Source organism: Stegostoma tigrinum, chromosome X (genome assembly GCF_030684315.1).
Source record: "Stegostoma tigrinum isolate sSteTig4 chromosome X, sSteTig4.hap1, whole genome shotgun sequence".
NCBI classification, from domain to species: Eukaryota; Metazoa; Chordata; class Chondrichthyes; order Orectolobiformes; family Stegostomatidae; genus Stegostoma; species Stegostoma tigrinum.
In genome coordinates, this window is record NC_081404.1 from 18076259 (window position 1) to 18093510 (window position 17252).

At 43.8% G+C, this 17252-nt stretch overlaps 1 long non-coding RNA gene across 1 annotated transcript in view; it reads right to left on the minus strand.

The window, feature by feature from the left end:
* LOC125448276 (uncharacterized) overlaps positions 1-17252 on the minus strand; it is a 143976-nt gene that overhangs the window by 61522 nt on the left and 65202 nt on the right. The window contains exons 7-8 of the long non-coding RNA XR_009443518.1: positions 3160-3281; positions 485-560 (exon numbers count right to left, since the gene is read on the minus strand). This is a non-coding gene — a long non-coding RNA (uncharacterized LOC125448276). The remainder of the gene's footprint in view (positions 1-484; positions 561-3159; positions 3282-17252) is intronic.

The following is a 17252-nucleotide window of genomic DNA, read 5'->3' on the forward strand; positions in this document are numbered from 1 at the left end:
TGGGTCGGCAGTGTCCTCTGGCTGTGTACAATCTTGAGTAAACAGTGTCCTCTGTCTGTGTACAGCCCTGGGTCGGCAGTGTCCTCTGTCTGTGTATAGCCTTGGGTCAGCAGTGTCTTCTGTCTGTGTACAGCCCTGAGTTGGCAGTGTCCTCTGTCTGTGTACAGCCCTGAGTAAACAGTGTCCTCTGTATGGTACAGGCCTGAGTAGGCAGTGTCCTTTGTAACAATACAGTCAATTGAGACTGAAGTTGGGTGGGAAAAAAATTGAAGCAACTGCATATAAGAAAAATTATGAGACTTTGACTCTCTTGATCATGGCACATTCAATTCTGAAGTCGCTTTGATATCCTTAGCACCATTCTTGCTACCCAAATAGACAGTCATGTTTCCATCTCCTTTTAACAGCCTTTGAAAATACAAGACAACAGACACTCCATATATGTAAGACAGCATAGTCCATGAGCCTATGATATTTCAGATACCTGATGGTCCTTTCGTTCCTTAGCTCCCCACTAGTGCCTGCCTGTTACTGAGATTCACACTGAGGGTCTTCACAATCTGCAAAGGAAAAGATAATTACAATTTCTCATGCCTTTTGACCTGAAGGTTGAAAACACTAAATGCCAGGTTCACATTGATGATCAGATTTTTTTTTAACTTTTCATGTAATTTCTGTTCAGATTTCTTATGTATGAACACTACAAGATTTGAGGCTTACTCCTGAGAAGTGAGGTGGTGAACCTAAGTGATTTAGTTCCTAGTATATCAATTGTTGTTTTCCTTCTCCCCTCTGCCATACTAGCTGCCTTAGACAGATTCTTTTTACCAGCTCATATACAGTCAAATTTATTTATGTTGATGTGACAGTCTGTAAAGTCAAAATGCTGCTCACTCACAGGCAAATTGTGCTTGCCTCACTGTTGAAAACTTAACGAAGCAGTCAAACACAAAGTTATTGAGTACACCTTTTAGTGGAGATTCCTAGGCATGGGGTGAAGATTCTGGGTGCAGAATGCCACCGAGGTTGATATGAGTGAGAGAGAAGGTGAGGCCCATAAAGCAAAGTTTAGCTGACCTCAAACTTAGGCTTCACAGGCCTGTTGAATGCAGGGTAAAGGCAACACAGGTGAGACCAACAGTATTGGGGCCCTGAGAAAAAAATGAGATAGAACAGCGGAGCATGCTGTGGGTCTTGACTTCAATAGAGTAGGAATAGTATACATGACAGTAGTTGGATCTTAGGAAAAGCTTGGATGGTTACCAAGGTGATTACCATCATAATATCAACAATATAATAACAAGGTAGTCATTAAGAGTCATTGGAGACTGGAAGTTGAAAGAAGGTTTGGCATCCAGATAAGCTTTTTCTTGTATCCTGTCCAGAAATAAGTGAGTGAGACTGAAATCTCAGCAGAGAGGGGACAGTATACCCTTATTGTACAAACCTTAGCTTTGACACATCCATTTCATCCGCACAAAACTTTTCTGACTCCACTAGACTTTAGTTTATTGGCTCTTGCTGGAGAATAGGGTTAACCATGTATTATGCAGCTTCCCATTTCTGGTACATTGTGAAAAATAAGCATATTTACTTCCAAATCTTTTCCCCTGCAACCAGTGTCTCTCTCAAAGGGGTATTTGTCTAGAACAAAATTATGTCCAATTTATCAAAGTAATATTAAGGGCTAGGGACTGAGCCCGTTTTTAAGCTATGTCTCTCTGCACGACTCTGGTGCTGAATCAACTCATTTGGGCAAGTTAATGCCTTAGATGAGCGGACAAATATCATGCATGCCTCAAAATCACCAACAATATTTCTAGGCCCTTGTCATTGAGTATCAGAGAAAACTGACATGAACCTATCAGTTGCATGCCATGAAAATAGAATCTAACCATTCCCATTGTCAAATGCAGTCATTTGGTGTATGCAAATGAATTGTTAAATATAAACGAGCAGATTTTCTAAGTCACATGATTTGTCTTGAATTAAATTAGAGCTGTTTAATAAAATGACATTTGTCCAACTGGACAGGGGAAATTAGGGTTGAATAAGACAGAAGGGAGAAAAAACTGATGTTCAGTTTAAACAAGCACAATGGGATTGTCAGGAGAGAACAAATGTGTATTAATATTATATAAAGTTAGTCCATTTTTCTAATTGTTTCAAGCAAGTTAGTCATCCTGCAAAGTTTAATCACATGAAAAGGGCTGAAATTATTTTTTCTTAAGTCTAATGAGGTAGACATTAGAGTGACAGTACATTAAATTAAATATAATAGCTTTCTCTACACAAATTATTCCCCTCATCACCCTCCCCCAATCTACCATTGGTGGCACAGTCTTCAGCCACTTCTGGTCTATTTTTGAATTCATATCCCTAATCCTCTTTATCTTGCTGCCCTTCTCATAACTTACAAAATTTGCTTAACCTAAATTCCACTAACTTTTGTCCCTGCCACAAACTCCAAAACTCCTCCAATATCCTCATTCTCCAGGGTTGCCAATCCTTCAGGTTTATCCTGCAGATTCCTGGATTGATGAGCCAAGCTTTTCCACTGTCCCTCATACTGGTCACAACACACCTGCTTAGGTGGGCAAGCAGGTAGCTTGCTTGACACCCTCCACCAATGGGACGGTGACTTAACTGTTGTCTGGGATGGTCACAGGCAATACCTGTATTTTTAAGATTCTAATGTTGTCCAATTAGATAGCCAATGTGTTATGTTGTCAAGGTGCTGAGTGATGTGATACCATTTTGTTTGTGTTACTGTTAGAAAGGAGTGCAAGCACTGTGAAAAACCAGATGTACAACATAGCGAATAATAGATGACTGGGCGAGGTAGGTAATGGAAAGACAAAATCTTCTTGGTCATCTTTTGCTATTCTTCTTTCATTTTCACCCAAAAACGTTCAAATGCTGATCAGTAAGGAAGACTTAAATCACCCAAGTTGTAGACTATTTTGATTAAAACGTGAAGTGAAGGCCTTCAGGACGGATGTTCACTGTATGAGAATGACATGATCTTGTCAAACTCTTGTAACTAATTTGGCTTGGGTTTGGTCAACTTCCCTTGGGGAAGTCAATTAATGTCTTTTTCCTTTCCATACATGGCAGAATGTTTTATTTGTTGTGAAATGCAGATCTGTGATTACTCACTTCGATTCAAGAAGGAAAGGAAGCAAATTTTGAATTGGTTTTTCATGGATGACTGTCTCTTGAGCACTTAAAGGTCTTCTCTAATCCTCACACCAGCAGCCTGTCCTGGTATTGTAATGTTCCTGATTTAACAGAAAAACAAATATATAATCGACTGGTGAATCTCACACTGCATAAGTAAAATCAGGAGTCATCTGCACTGCCTTGCTAGTGGATGGATGACTGTGCTTGGAATGGCAATGATATGTAATTGTATAAATGCCCATTACAGGGAGTTAATTATGAAGGTATGCTATCATTTGTGTAAAGTTTAGCTAATATGTGTGATTTAAAAAGATAGAGAACATATTGCTGCAGAAACAGAATATACATAGCTGAAGTGTCTCCAAAGTCTCTTCGAAGAGATACCAAGGGATATGGGGTAAAGGTGTGTTCGGTTGATCAGCCTGGATTTCATTGAATGGTAGAACAGGCTGAAGGGACGAAATAGTTTCTGCCTGTTTTTATGTTCCTAAAACACAGCTTTACACACAGTTATGAGGCTATAATAGTGAATATGAAGCGTCCGCTATTTGCAACTCCTTCACAAATTTGGTTTATAACTGAACCATTTGAACTGTGCAAAAGGATGAGTTTTGATTGAGTTAAAATCTCACACAAAAAGTCAAATTATGTTCTCATGTGGAATTCATGACAATGTTTTGGAGCTGCGTTCCAAAATAATTTTGATTTTGCTGCAAATACCAGAACTCAAACCATATGAAGCAAGAAAGCTGCTCACATCAGAAGTGGACTCACTAGTGCAGCACTAATAAAAAGAAGTGTGGGTGTAACTTTACTCTCCTTTCACTTAAAATTCCCACAAATTTGTCTTGAAATCTACAATTCCTAATGAGTCAGAGACATAAGGGCCACTATTGATTTCAAATTCATAAGAATAAATGTATATGGAGGTGACAACAATCAAACATTGCACTACACACAAAAACAAGAATAGACTTTTCAGCTTAGTCCATGGTTTCTGTTGTTGTTCTTGTGCCCAGGACAGAAGGTCACATTTTCCAGTGTAAAGACTTGGAACACTTTGCCTGAGAGAATGGTGGAAAGAGACTGAAATGAGACATATGCTTAAAAAGGAAATTTTTCAGGGCTATGGGAAGACAGTCCTCTGATGAAGGGTCTAGGCCCAAAACATCAGCTTTTGTGCTCCTGAGATGCTGCTTGGCCTGCTGTGTTCATCCAGCTCCACAGTTTATTATCTTGGATTCTCCAGCATTTGCAGTTCCAATTATCTCAGGAGACTGGGAAGAATCAGGACAGACACATTAGAACAAATGCTCTCATTTTGTGGTGGATGATTCTATGATGGTTGCGTTTATGGCACCATCTGCTAGTGTAACTAAAAGGTGAGAGAATTGCACCTGATTCATATAGCTCTCAAGGTACTGCATTTGTGTCTCCTGACGTGTAAACTGAATACTGACCCATAATTCTCTCACCCACCTTCACTTTGTGCAGCAAGTTGTTATTCTGTTACTAGCAGCTGTTGTACGTGGGAATGGTCCCTTCTCTCAATTCCTGAAATGTTCACTGATTCATCATTTTATGAACAGTCATTGACTGCAGGGCCACAGCACGGAGTACGACTCGATCCAGCTCCCTGTCTTCATCAAAGGGCACAGCTCTGATTGAAAGCTAAACAGTGTTTCCCCCTTCAAGGAATGGTATGAACAGGGATTGATTCCCACAGAACTGGGAATCTGGTGCAACAATGCATGTACAGATGGATCACAGCAGCAATTTTGGACTTTGGAATAAATACTCCATTATGTAATTTCCTCCAAAATAAAGCATGAGCTTAAATGCAAAGTCATGTGGGAAATTACATGGTTGGGATCAGCCAGTACTCTTTAGCAGTAACATAAGGGGTTAAAGTTTTGAAGTCTTTTTCTTAATCCCTAATGCTCGTGGATAAACCTGCATTTCAGATTTGGAACTACAAATCAGGTTTATTAAGAATTAAAATTAAACTGAAGCAAAAGCAGATTCAACACATTTTACTAGTTTACAGTAAAAAGAATTGACTTCAGGTCTATTTCAAAGTAATAAGCTTGGAACATCAATCATCTTCATAACTTGAAATCTTGAGAAAAATCTTCCATTCAATATTCTTTGTGTGGCCTCTCCAAATCCACCTGTTTCTCTTCATTTTGGAGCCCTGATATAGGCCAACAGTTATGCTTTGAAGTTCTAACTAAGACAGAAGAAAGTCAAGAGCTTTCTTTCATAATTCAGCTGTCAATGAAAAATAGTTTCCAGACATTCAACCTATCTGGGAGGTTTTCCTGAAACAAAGCAATTGCCATACAAGGAGTGACAGCTTTCCTGGATAGCAACCTTAAAACAATTATCTCTGCTTCCTTTTTGTGGTGACAATATAATTTGTTTCTACAACCTGTGTGACCTTTGCGTCAAACACTCATTAATCAGTCCACCTAGTTGGAAATGACTCATCCATCTTTGACGTCAGAGCCTGCAAACCAGCCAGTATAAATACATGTGCACCTCATACGCAAACTGATCCCAGGAAGCAAGAACCAAATTTAATGTAGTCACCAGAGATAATGGGAACTGCAGATGCTGGAGAATCCAAGATAATAAAATGTGAGGCTGGATGAACACAGCAGGCCCAGCAGCATCTCAGGAGCACAAAAGCTGACGTTTCGGGCCTAGACCCTTCATCAGAGAGGGGGATGGGGTGAGGGTTCTGGAATAAATAGGGAAAGAGGGGGAGGCGGACCGAAGATGGAGAGAAAAGAAGATAGGTGGAGAGAGTATAGGTGGGGAGGTAGGGAAGGGACAGGTCAGTCCAGGGAAGACGGACAGGTCAAGGAGGTGGGATGAGGTTAGTAGGTAGATGGGCGTGCGGCTTGGGGTGGGAGGAAGGGATGGGTGAGAGGAAGAACAGGTTAGGGAGGCAGAGACAGGTTGGACTGGTTTTGGGATGCAGTGGGTGGAGGGGAAGAGCTGGGCTGGTTGTGTGGTGCAGTGGGGGGAGGGGACGAACTGGGCTGGTTTAGGGATGCGGTGGGGGAAGGGGAGATTTTGAACCTGGTGAAGTCAACATTGATACCATTAGGCTGCAGGGTTCCCAGGCGGAAAATGAGTTGCTGTTCCTGCAACCTTCGGGTGGCATCATTGTGGCACTGCAGGAGGCCCATGATGGACATGTCATCTAAAGAATGGGAGGGGGAGTGGAAATGGTTTGCGACTGGGAGGTGCAGTTGTTTGTTGCGAGGCGGAGGCTTGGGGACCGCTTTGCAGAACACCTCCGCTCAGTTCGCAACAAACAACTGCACCTCCCAGTCGCAAACCATTTCCACTCCCCCTCCCATTCTTTAGATGACATGTCCATCATGGGCCTCCTGCAGTGCCACAATGATGCCACCCGAAGGTTGCAGGAACAGCAACTCATATTCCGCCTGGGAACCCTGCAGCCTAATGGTATCAATGTTGACTCCACCAGTTTCAAAATCTCCCCTTCCCCTACTGCATCCCTAAACCAGCCCAGTTCGTCCCCTCCCCCCACTGCACCACACAACCAGCCCAGCTCTTCCCCTCCACTCACTGCATCCCAAAACAAGTCCAACCTGTCTCTGCCTCCCTAACCTGTTCTTCCTCTCACCCATCCCTTCCTCCCACCCCAAGCCGCACCCCCATCTACCTACTAACCTCATCCCACCTCCTTGACCTGTCCGTCTTCCCTGGACTGACCTATCCCCTCCCTACCTCCTCACCTATACTCTCTCCACTTATCTTCTTTTCTCTCCATCTTCGGTCCGCCTCCCCCTCTTTCCCTATTTATTCCAGAACCCTCACCCCATCCCCCTCTCTGATGAAGGGTCTAGGCCCGAAACGTCAGCTTTTGTGCTCCTGAGATGCTGCTTGGCCTGCTGTGTTCATCCAGCCTCACATTTTAATGTAGTCACCAGCTGACTAACTCCCAAATATCCATCAAAGAGCATTTTAGGATTTGAAACCAGGCAAATCCATAACTTACCACAAATGTCATTTATAAAAATATAACAAAAAGGGGTAGCACCAGGTAGAATAGTTAGTACCTGTTCACCAACAGAATTTGGGTTTAAATAAAAAATGCCCAAACTACGATGACAGAAAGCCTTCTCTCCATCAGCTGTGACATTAAATTCATTACTGTCAATGACGGGTAAACTTATCCATTGGATTGTTTCAAGTCTTCTGATTTTACTCTGTCCAATTCTCTTCACTTCTACTTTGTTGGGTGTAAAGCAATTTAGGATGTCCTGAAGTTAGGACAGACACCATATAAATGCAGCAAGACCTGGGCAATATACAGATTTAGGTTGACAAATGGCAAAATAATATTTGCGCCACAAGTGCGGCAAGCTACGACAATATCAGAGAATCTAACCATTGTCCCTGACTATTGAATGGCCATTACCATTACTGAATTTCACACTATCAACATCCTGGGGGTTATCACTGAGAAAGTGAACTGGACAAGCCATGTAAATACAGTACCCGTAAGAGCAGTTCAGGGGCTAGGAACCTTGCAGCGAGTAATTCAGCTATTGGTTCCCCAAAGTCTGTCCACTATCTAGAAGGCACAAGTCAGGAATGTGATGGAATACTCCCCATTTGCTTGAATGTGTGCAACTCCATCAACACTCAAGATGTTTGACTCATCTAGGCACAGCAGTCTGACAGACTGGCACCACCTCCACAAACATTCACTCTTACCCCTAACAACGCTCAATTACAAGGTGCCCCAAGGCTCCTCAGATAGCACTTCTAAATCCACCAGCACTCCCATCTAGAAGGACAAGGGCAGCAAATACATGGGAACACCACCCCCTGCTAGTTCCACTCCAAGCCACTCAACAACTTGACTTGGAAATATATCGCCACTCCTGGAATTCCCTCCTTAACTGCATCATGGGCCTACCTATAGCACATGGACAAGGCAACAATTCACTACCACCTTCTGAAGGGCAATTTGGGATGGACAGTAAACGCTGGCCCAACCAGTGACACCTGCACCCCATGAATGAATTTTTAAGAAAAGTATTTATTTCTTACTAGCTTACTTGATAGCATCTTTACATAGAAATTGTGACATGGAAATAGTTTGTTCTTACTGCATGTCCTTTTATTCCCCTCTTGCTCAAACACCCATCTAAACTGTTCTTATACAGTGATTGAGAGCTTACTCTCCCCTTCACTAGCTGGGGACTAAACTGACAAAGTGGTTTGCTCATTTGTGATTAAACTCACCCAGTTTTGATTACTATTTCTTGCTTAATCAGCGACTCCATACTGGAAAGAAGGCATAGCTGTGTGCAGTCAGGACTGAGTTGTTTTGATGACACTCCAGTGCAGCATTAAAACAGTGCTGCACGGTTTTAGGTGCAGCCTCAGATGAGATGTTAAATCGATGCCCCATCTGCCTCCTTGTGTGAATGTGAAAGATCCGATGGCACTAATTCAAAGACACCCCCAGTGTCTGGGCCAATATTCATCCCTCAACTCATGTCACAAAACAGATTCTGATCATCATCACATTACTGTTGAGGTGCGCAAATTAGTACCATGATTCCTACATTTGAACAGCAACTACACTTCAAGAAGTACCGATGTAAAGCACTTCAAAATACTTCTTTAGCTGCTTTGGAATGCTCTGACATTAGGAAAAGCTCCACGGGTCTGATTTCTCAAGCAAAAGGCAGAGGAAAGATGATCAAGTACCATTACACCTCTATGTTGCCTCACAACTGCAAAGTTCCCTCTATCCAGCAATAAGGTCCGCATAGTGCTGATACCTGAAGCTGGTAGAAATATTCAAAGGCCAAGCATATGAAGCGAGTAGATCATCAACAAACTATCATTTTCCTGGTCCCCTGTTTTGAGGAGGCCCCATGTTAAGCTGCACCCACAATCAGTAGGCTCCAGTTCTTGTGCACTGCCATTTCACCAAATAGGAGTTATGAAAGAATAGAATATCCTTTGTTGTCACTTGTACTACAATACATAAAAAGTGTAGGAGAACAGTGAAAAGTTTAAACAACGGCTGCCTTCTAATGGCAGAGATAATGGGAACTGCAGATGCTGGAGAATCCAAGATAATAAAATGTGAAGCTGGATGAACACAGCAGGCCAAGCAGCATCTCAGGAGCACAAAAGCTGACGTTTCGGGCCTAGACCCTTCATCAGAGAGGGTTCAGAAATAAATAGGGAGAGACGGGCTGATGAGGGATAGAGGAGAAGATAGGTGGAGAGGAGAGTATGGGTGGGGAGGTAGGGAGGAGATAGGTCAAGGAGGCGGGATGAGGTTAGTAGGTGGGAAATGGAGGTGCGGCTTGAGGTGAGAGGAAGAATAGGTTAGGGAGACGGGGACGAGCTGGGCTGGTTTTGGGATGAAGTAGGAAAAGGGGAGATTTTGAAGCTTGTGAAATCCACATTGACACCATTGGGCTGCAGGGTTCCCAAGCGGAATATGAGTTGCTGTTCCTGCAACCTTCGGGTGGCATCATTATGGCACTGCAGGAGGCCCATGATGGACATGTCGTCTAAGGAATGGGAGGGGGAGTTAAAATGGTTTGCAACTGGGAAGTGCAGTTGTTTATTGCGAACCGAGCGGAAGTGTTCTGCAAAGCGATCCCCAAGCCTTCGCTTGGTTTCCCCAATGTAGAGGTAGCTACAACGGGACTTCACAAGCTTCAAAATCTCCCCTTCCCCCACTGCATCCCAAAACCAGCCCAGCTCGTCCCTGCTTCCCTAACCTGTTCTTCCTCTCACCTATCCCCTCCTCCCACCTCAAGCCGCACATCTATTTCTTACATACGAACCTCATCCCACCTCCTTGACCTGTCCGTCCTCCCTGGACTGACCTATCCCCTCCCTACCTCCCAACCTATACTCTCCTCTCCACCTATCTTCTCCTCTATCCATCTTCAGTCCGCCTCCCCCTCTCTCCCTATTTATTTCAGAACCCTGTCCCCATACCCCTCTCTAATGACGGGTCTAGGCCCGAAACGTCAGCTTTTGTGCTCCTAAGTTGCTGCTTGGCCTGCTGTGTTCATCCAGCTTCACACTTTGTTATCCTACAGGAGCGTTCTAGTCTGCCGCCATCTTGCTGACTAATTCTTTCTGATTTCCACATTTATTTTGTCTTCTGGTAACTGTATCATTTTGACACTGCTTTTTGTAATGATTATGTGTCAGCTATGACTCAGTGAACAGTTTCATTGCCTTTAAGCCAGAAGGTGGTGGGTTCAATTCCTTCTTAATAGAACTGAGGCTGACATTCCCCGTGCAGTGCTGACAGAATACTGCACAGTTTGGAGATGCTGTCTTTTGTATGTGATGTTAAACTGTTCACAGGAGAGTAGAAACATTCCTATGTCACTATGCAAGAGGGAGCTGTCCTCTTTATCTTTCAGCCAGATGACCTCTAAAACAGATAAACCGGTCACCTCTCAGATATCGTTGCTGGGCAGATTAAGGAGGGGATAACACAGTGTGCAGCTGGATGAGCACAGCAACCAGGCAACATCAGAGGAGCCGGAAAGTTGACATTTTGGGTCGGAACCCTTCTTCAGAAATGAGGGTATGCACATGGTGAGATAAGAAAATGGGATGGAACGGGATTGTCCTGCACGGAGAAGAAGACAGGAAATTCCAGAGGGGCTGATGTGTAGAAGTGTCATCATCACTTCTTCCCCTGTTTCTTACATAGCTGGCTGAACTCCCAGACATCCCCCAGATATTCGATCCAGCACATTCCCAGGACTATGCCTGCTGAAAGATGCAGTGGCCTCCATATTGGCCTAGTAATGATCCAGAATACCAAAACAAGCAGAGTCTGCTTACCCTAAAGAGTTGGTCGATAACAGTTTTGGATGGTGTTAAGCTAGGGCCCTAAAAGATCCTCCCCAAAACCATATTAACTCCCCTAAACCATATTAACTACATTGGAGCATTGTGAATTCTCACGTACATTCCAGGCCTTCAGCAGGGCTGGTGTCGCTGAGTTTAGCCAACCTAATGTCTGCAACTTGGGACAGGATTGACACCCTTCACTTTGGATGGCAGAGGGTTCTAGCTGGCAGGTGAACCAATTAGAATACAGCATCAAGATTCAATTGACACCTTTCAGTCTTCTCTCTTCAACATTAAAGCATGAAGAAAAAGAAAGAAACATTATGATTTAAATTCGAGAATCAGCCACGGTCATTCCAGGATATTCTTACAATTAAGCCAATATCCAACACACTGGGGAAGCACTGCATATCATATTGAGGGCAGATTACCATGATTAGTGTGCATCACAAATTATTTTCCTCAAGGAGATAGCAATCCGTTACTCAGTTCCATGCCAATGGCTTTCCATGTCTCATTAGTTAAACAAATCAGACAATGTGTATTCGTATTTTACTTGTTAGCTGCTGTTTCTTAGCTGAATTGTGCCATGTGCAAGAAATTATTCCTTTGATGGGTTTATGGAAAAGGAGGCACAACTTACAGAATGTCTTATATTCCCAGGCAATCATACATTAATAAGTGATCAGATGCCAGGGTCCTGTCTCTAATATGCTGCCAAGTGTCGAGGAATGCCCATAGATTTTCATGTGCAGGTCAGCATCACCTATAGACTTGAGCAAATTTGGAGAGACTTCTTGTCAGGTGACTTGAAAACATGCTTGTCAAACCTCTTTTGTTTGCTTGAGGAAGGACAGCCATTTTTGGCACAATTTTGTAACACACAGGTTGCAGCATGAATTGCACAACCATACTGAGTAGACAAACAGGAGATGTGTTGCTAAGTGATAATGGGAACTGCAGATGCTGGAGAATCCAAGATAATAAAGTGTGGAGCTGGATGAACACAGCAGGCCCAGCAGCATCTCACGAGCACAAAAGCTGATGTTTCGCGCCTAGACCCTTCATCAGAGAGGGGGATGGGGAGAGGGAACTGGAATAAATAGGGAGAGAGGGGGAGGCGGACCAAAGATGGGGAGAAAAGAAGATCGGTAGAGAGGAGCGTATAGGTGAGGAGGTAGGGAGGGGATAGGTCAGTCCAGGGAAGACGGACAGGTCAAGGAGGCGGGATGAGGTGGTAGGTAGGAAATGGAGGTGCGGCTTGAGGTGGGAGGAAGGGATGAGTGAGAGGAAGAACAGGTTAGGGAAGCGGAGACAGGCTGGGCTGGTTTTGGGATGCAGTGGGGGGAGGGGACGAGCTGGGCTGGTTTTGGGATGCAGTGGGGGAAGGGGAGATTTTGAAGCTTGTGAAGTCCACATGGGAACCCTGCAGCACAATGGTATCAAAGCGAAATATGAGTTGCTGTTCTTGCAACCTTCGGGTGGCATCATTGTGGCACTGCAGGAGGCCTATGATGGACATGTCGTCTAAGGAATGGGAGGGGGAGTTAAAATGGTTCGCAACTGGGAACAACTGCACCTCCCAGTCGCAAACCATGTTAACTCCCCCTCCCACTCCTCAGACGACATGTCCATTCTGGGCCTCCTGCAGTGCCACAACGATGCCATCCGAAGGTTGCAGGAACAGCAACTCATATTCCACTTGCGAACCCTTCAGCCCAATGGTATCAATATGGATTTCACAAGCTTCAAAATCTCCCCTTCCCCCACTGCATCCCAAAACCAGCCCAGCTCATCCCCGCCTCCCTAACCTATTCTTCCTCTCACCCATCCCTTTCTCCCACCTCAAGCTGCACCTCCATTTCCTACCTACCACCTCATCCTGCCTCCTTGACCTGTCCGTCTTCCCTAGACTGACCTATCCCCTCCCTACCTCCTCACCACCTATCTTCTTTTCTCTCCATCTTCGGTCCGCCTCCCCCCTCTCCCTATTTATTCCAGTTGCTTCTCCCCATCCCTGTCTCTGATGAAGGGTCTAGGCCCGAAACGTCAGCTTTTTGCTCCTGAGATGCTGCTTGGCCTGCTGTGTTCATCCAGCTCCACACTTTGTTATGTGTTGCTAAGTACTGTGCTCTGATGTATTGTGACCTCTTGAATGTCATTTTCTGCCAAACTGATGAATGTGTTATGTCACTCAGCACTTAACAGTACTGTAAAAGAGATAATTAACTGACCAATCTGCTTTGCTGGTGTTGTTGAAGGATAAATAGCACACAAGACTTATTGCTGGTTTGGAGACAGCAAGAAGTGCAGATGTTGGAGTCAGAGTCAATACAATGTGGGGCTGGAGGAACACAGCAGGTTACGCAGCATCAGAGGAGCAGGAATCTCGACATTTTGGGTCAGGAGCCTACATCAGGACTGGTGATGAGTCCATTGATGGTGGATGAGAGATGATGGTTTAGTGATCAGGGTGGGGTCATAATCAAGGAGGCAGTAGGATGAGGTGTCAGAGAGTTGGTGCCTGGCCTCCATGATGTAGAGGTTAGTGCCTCATATCACTACTGTGTTCCCCTTATCAGTGGGTTTGATGGTGAAGTTGGAGTTGGAGTGGAGGGCTGTAGGTTCCGATGGGAAGAGGTTGGAGTGAGCGAGAGGGTTAGAGGGATTGAGGCGTTTGATGTTGCATTAACAGTTGGAGACGAAGAGGTCGAGGGAGGGTAGGAAGCTGTGGGGTGGTGTCCAGGAAGATGGAGTTTGTTGGATGTGGGAGAAGGGATCAGTAGAGGGTGGGTTAGATTCCCAGTCAAAGAAATAGACGTGGAGGCAGAGGTGGCAGAGAAAGAGTTCAACATCCAGACATGCATGGAACATATTGATGTGTGGGTGCAGGGTAACGAATATGAGTCTTTTGCTGAGATCTGATCGTTTGTCATCAGTGAGGGGGTGGTGAATACTTGGCAGGGCTTAGGGCTGGGCTAGGTGTACAGCTCGAGCTGGGAGGGGGGGGTGGAGACTGTCTCAGGAGTGGGTGCATGTATGGGGATGGTCACCAGTCCTGATGAAGGGTCCCAACCCGAAACGTCAATTTTCCTGCTCCGCTCATGCTGCCTGACCTGTTGTGTTCCTCCAGCTCCCCACTTCTTGCTGGTTTGTTTGGGGCTATCTGAAATCTCATGTTTATCATTCCCTGTCTCTTACACACATAAACGATAGGGCGATAATATGCTACTTGCCAAACTTCTAAAAAAAAGGCTTGTCATGCCTAACAGGTTAGATTTATTGAGTATACTAGGAATCGAAAGCCTGCTTAAGCTTCCCACCTCCAACACTTTGCACTTCCTCCTGCCCATCATTCCCACCTTTGCTAGTCACTGTCACTCACAGGACTACAAGCAGCTAAAACATACCTAAAGTACTCCTACAGATGGAAGCTAAGCTGTCTGCAGCAGGAAGGGCATTAGAGGCCCCAGAAACATACAAAGATGAACTTACATCACGTAAAGACCGTGTCATTTTTCTTTATTTTTGATTGTTGACTGAAATGGAAAAAGGACTGGTTTAAATGCCAAGTATTGTTACATGATTATTGCACAAAATGCAAATCACCTAACAGTCATTGTCAGTGTGGTTTAAGCAGTGGGGAAAGCAGAGTTACAGATGAGCTGGAGCCAAGGGCATTGTGTATGCATGGAGATTTGGCTGGCAACAAATAGCTGATTGGTCCATGGACAAGTGACCACATATCAATGACAAAGGTCTTCTGCCTGACAACAATTAAATGATTGAATCCCAGGTAGGTGAACAGCTTGGAGGGGAGACTGTTCAGGCAGAAAGCATTGGACTCTGAAGGAATTGTTTTCGATCTGCGGTAAAAGCATCTCATGCCTGGAGATAGCCAGTTTATTTCCCTGCTTCGGTTGCTGCAGGCTGTGACTTATAATTAATAAGTCAGAGACCTTAAAACGTGTGAACCAGCACGCTCTGCCTCCTGCAAATTTGTGAATGTACCTGGAGAAAGAAGATCAAGAAGCAGTATCCTTACTTTCTCAGCAAAACCTGTGGACAGGGATTATTGAACTTCCTCCTCAGTCTTTCTTACCCATTTTTTTTTGTATGTCTGTGCAGAGGAGAAGGTCAATAAGTGGGTTATAGTTTTAATTGTGTATGTCGACAGTTCATAATGGCTTATCTATATTTGGAATCTGCTTATTTTGACATTCTAGTCAAATACAGAAATCCAGTCTGTGCTTTCTGCCAACCTGTGCCTAAAAGACAGGTAAATTGGAAATTTTAGGTACTTTTAAGAATCTTTAACTTTTCTGACAACTTTGGGAATAGCAGGGCTTAATTTCCAGTGCACCACACCAGTGGAGCAAAACAATCAAATGCCAGCAGTGGCTGAGTGGATAGATCACTCTTCTTTAAGTCACGAGGTTGTTGGTTCAATTCCCACGCCAGAAGCTCAAGAAACAAAAATGGCTTTACTGGTGGAGATGTTATCATCTGAATGAGATTTTTCAGGTGGATATAAATGATACCATGGCACTGCATCAAAAGTGAATAGTGTAGTTGCATATAAAAGAGATCAGACATGCATTTGAGGGAAGAAGGAATTCAGGGTTAGGCCTCTTGATTTAGAGGAGCAAAGATGGAAGTGGGCTTGTATGAAGCATAAATATTGGCATGGGCTACTTGGCCTGTTTTAGTGCTTTAGATCCCCATGTATGGGAGTTCTCCCTGATATGAAAACCTAAAGTGTTGGAGAAACCCAACAGGTTTGGTAGCATCTGTGAAGAGAGAAACAAATGCTTTGAAGTCTTTTCTCAGGTTTCTCAAAATGTTAACTTTTCCCCCCACTTCACAGATGCTGCCAGACCTGCTGAGCTTCTCCAACATTTTCTCCAGCATCTGCAGTATTTTGCTTTTATTTATTTCTTTCTGATGTCATAAACCAGCATTTGGCCCTCAATCAACATCACGTACAACCAGATTATGTGGTCATCATCACACTGCTGTTTGTGGGAGCTTATGCACAAGTAGATTCCCATTATGATCCAAGCATATTTCATTGCTGTAAAGTACTTAGGGAAATCCTGTTGTCATGAAAAACATAAAAAAGCAAGTCTTTCTTAATCTAAAAAAAGTCAGCATGAGAAGAAAGTGTTTTGAGTTCACAAACTTGCCTAATGCAATCCAGCAATTTTATAGCTTTTTAATCATGTCTTTATATAAAATATGACCGTCATCACCTGCTTGATACACTATGATTCGATTTACTCATAAAATCAAGCTTTTGAATTAAAGAGGTCACTGACTTAGATTCTCTGTCCTTGCACATTGTACTTTGGGTTTTTGGCTACAATATCCAGTCTGATCTGATCATCACTGTCACCAAGCCCTATCATTTCTTGGGAACTATCCAATTGTAAGATTTCATCAGAATAATATGTCGAAGCAGATGCGAGAGCCTTCCCAGACCTAAAACTCTTCGGGGTTCAAATGGTCTTTGTACGATATTGGCAAAGGACCATGCTTCCAATTGAGCAGCTCAAGCATTTGACAAAACAGCAGGCCTCAGGAATTAATCTAAAATCTTTTGCACGTTTGTTAACCACATGCATTTATATAGTGCCTTTATCACAGGAAAACATCCCAAGGCATTTCCTGAGGGTGTAATCCTGCAAAATTTGACACTAAGTCACAGAGACAGATATTAGGACAGGAATCAAAAGCTTGTTCAAAGAGGTAAGACTCAAACAAAGACACTGAAGTATGTTTCAATCTTTTTTACTTAAAATAACTATCACTTTAGTCCCCTTAGTACTGGTGCTGGGGGTGGGGGTTGAGATGATCAAAATGCCAGGAGGTTGAGCAACCCCTTCACTTCCCTCTCACCCACAAGAATGGTGAATGCCAGAAATAGGCCCTAAAATGGGTCAAGAGGGTACAAGCACCTCTATAAGGTCACTGAACCCACACAATTTGGCAAAGCCATTGCAGAAAGGCAATAATAGGTATAATTCTGGCGTAACCATTGGAATTGTGACCCAAGTAAATTTGGAAGCTGTCTCATTAAGAAGTTGCCAATCAAATGTATTGAAAAGGCCATTTATGAGCCTTTCTACCAGTTGTAATGACCCTTCTGGTCATAGGCAGGAATCTTGTGATCA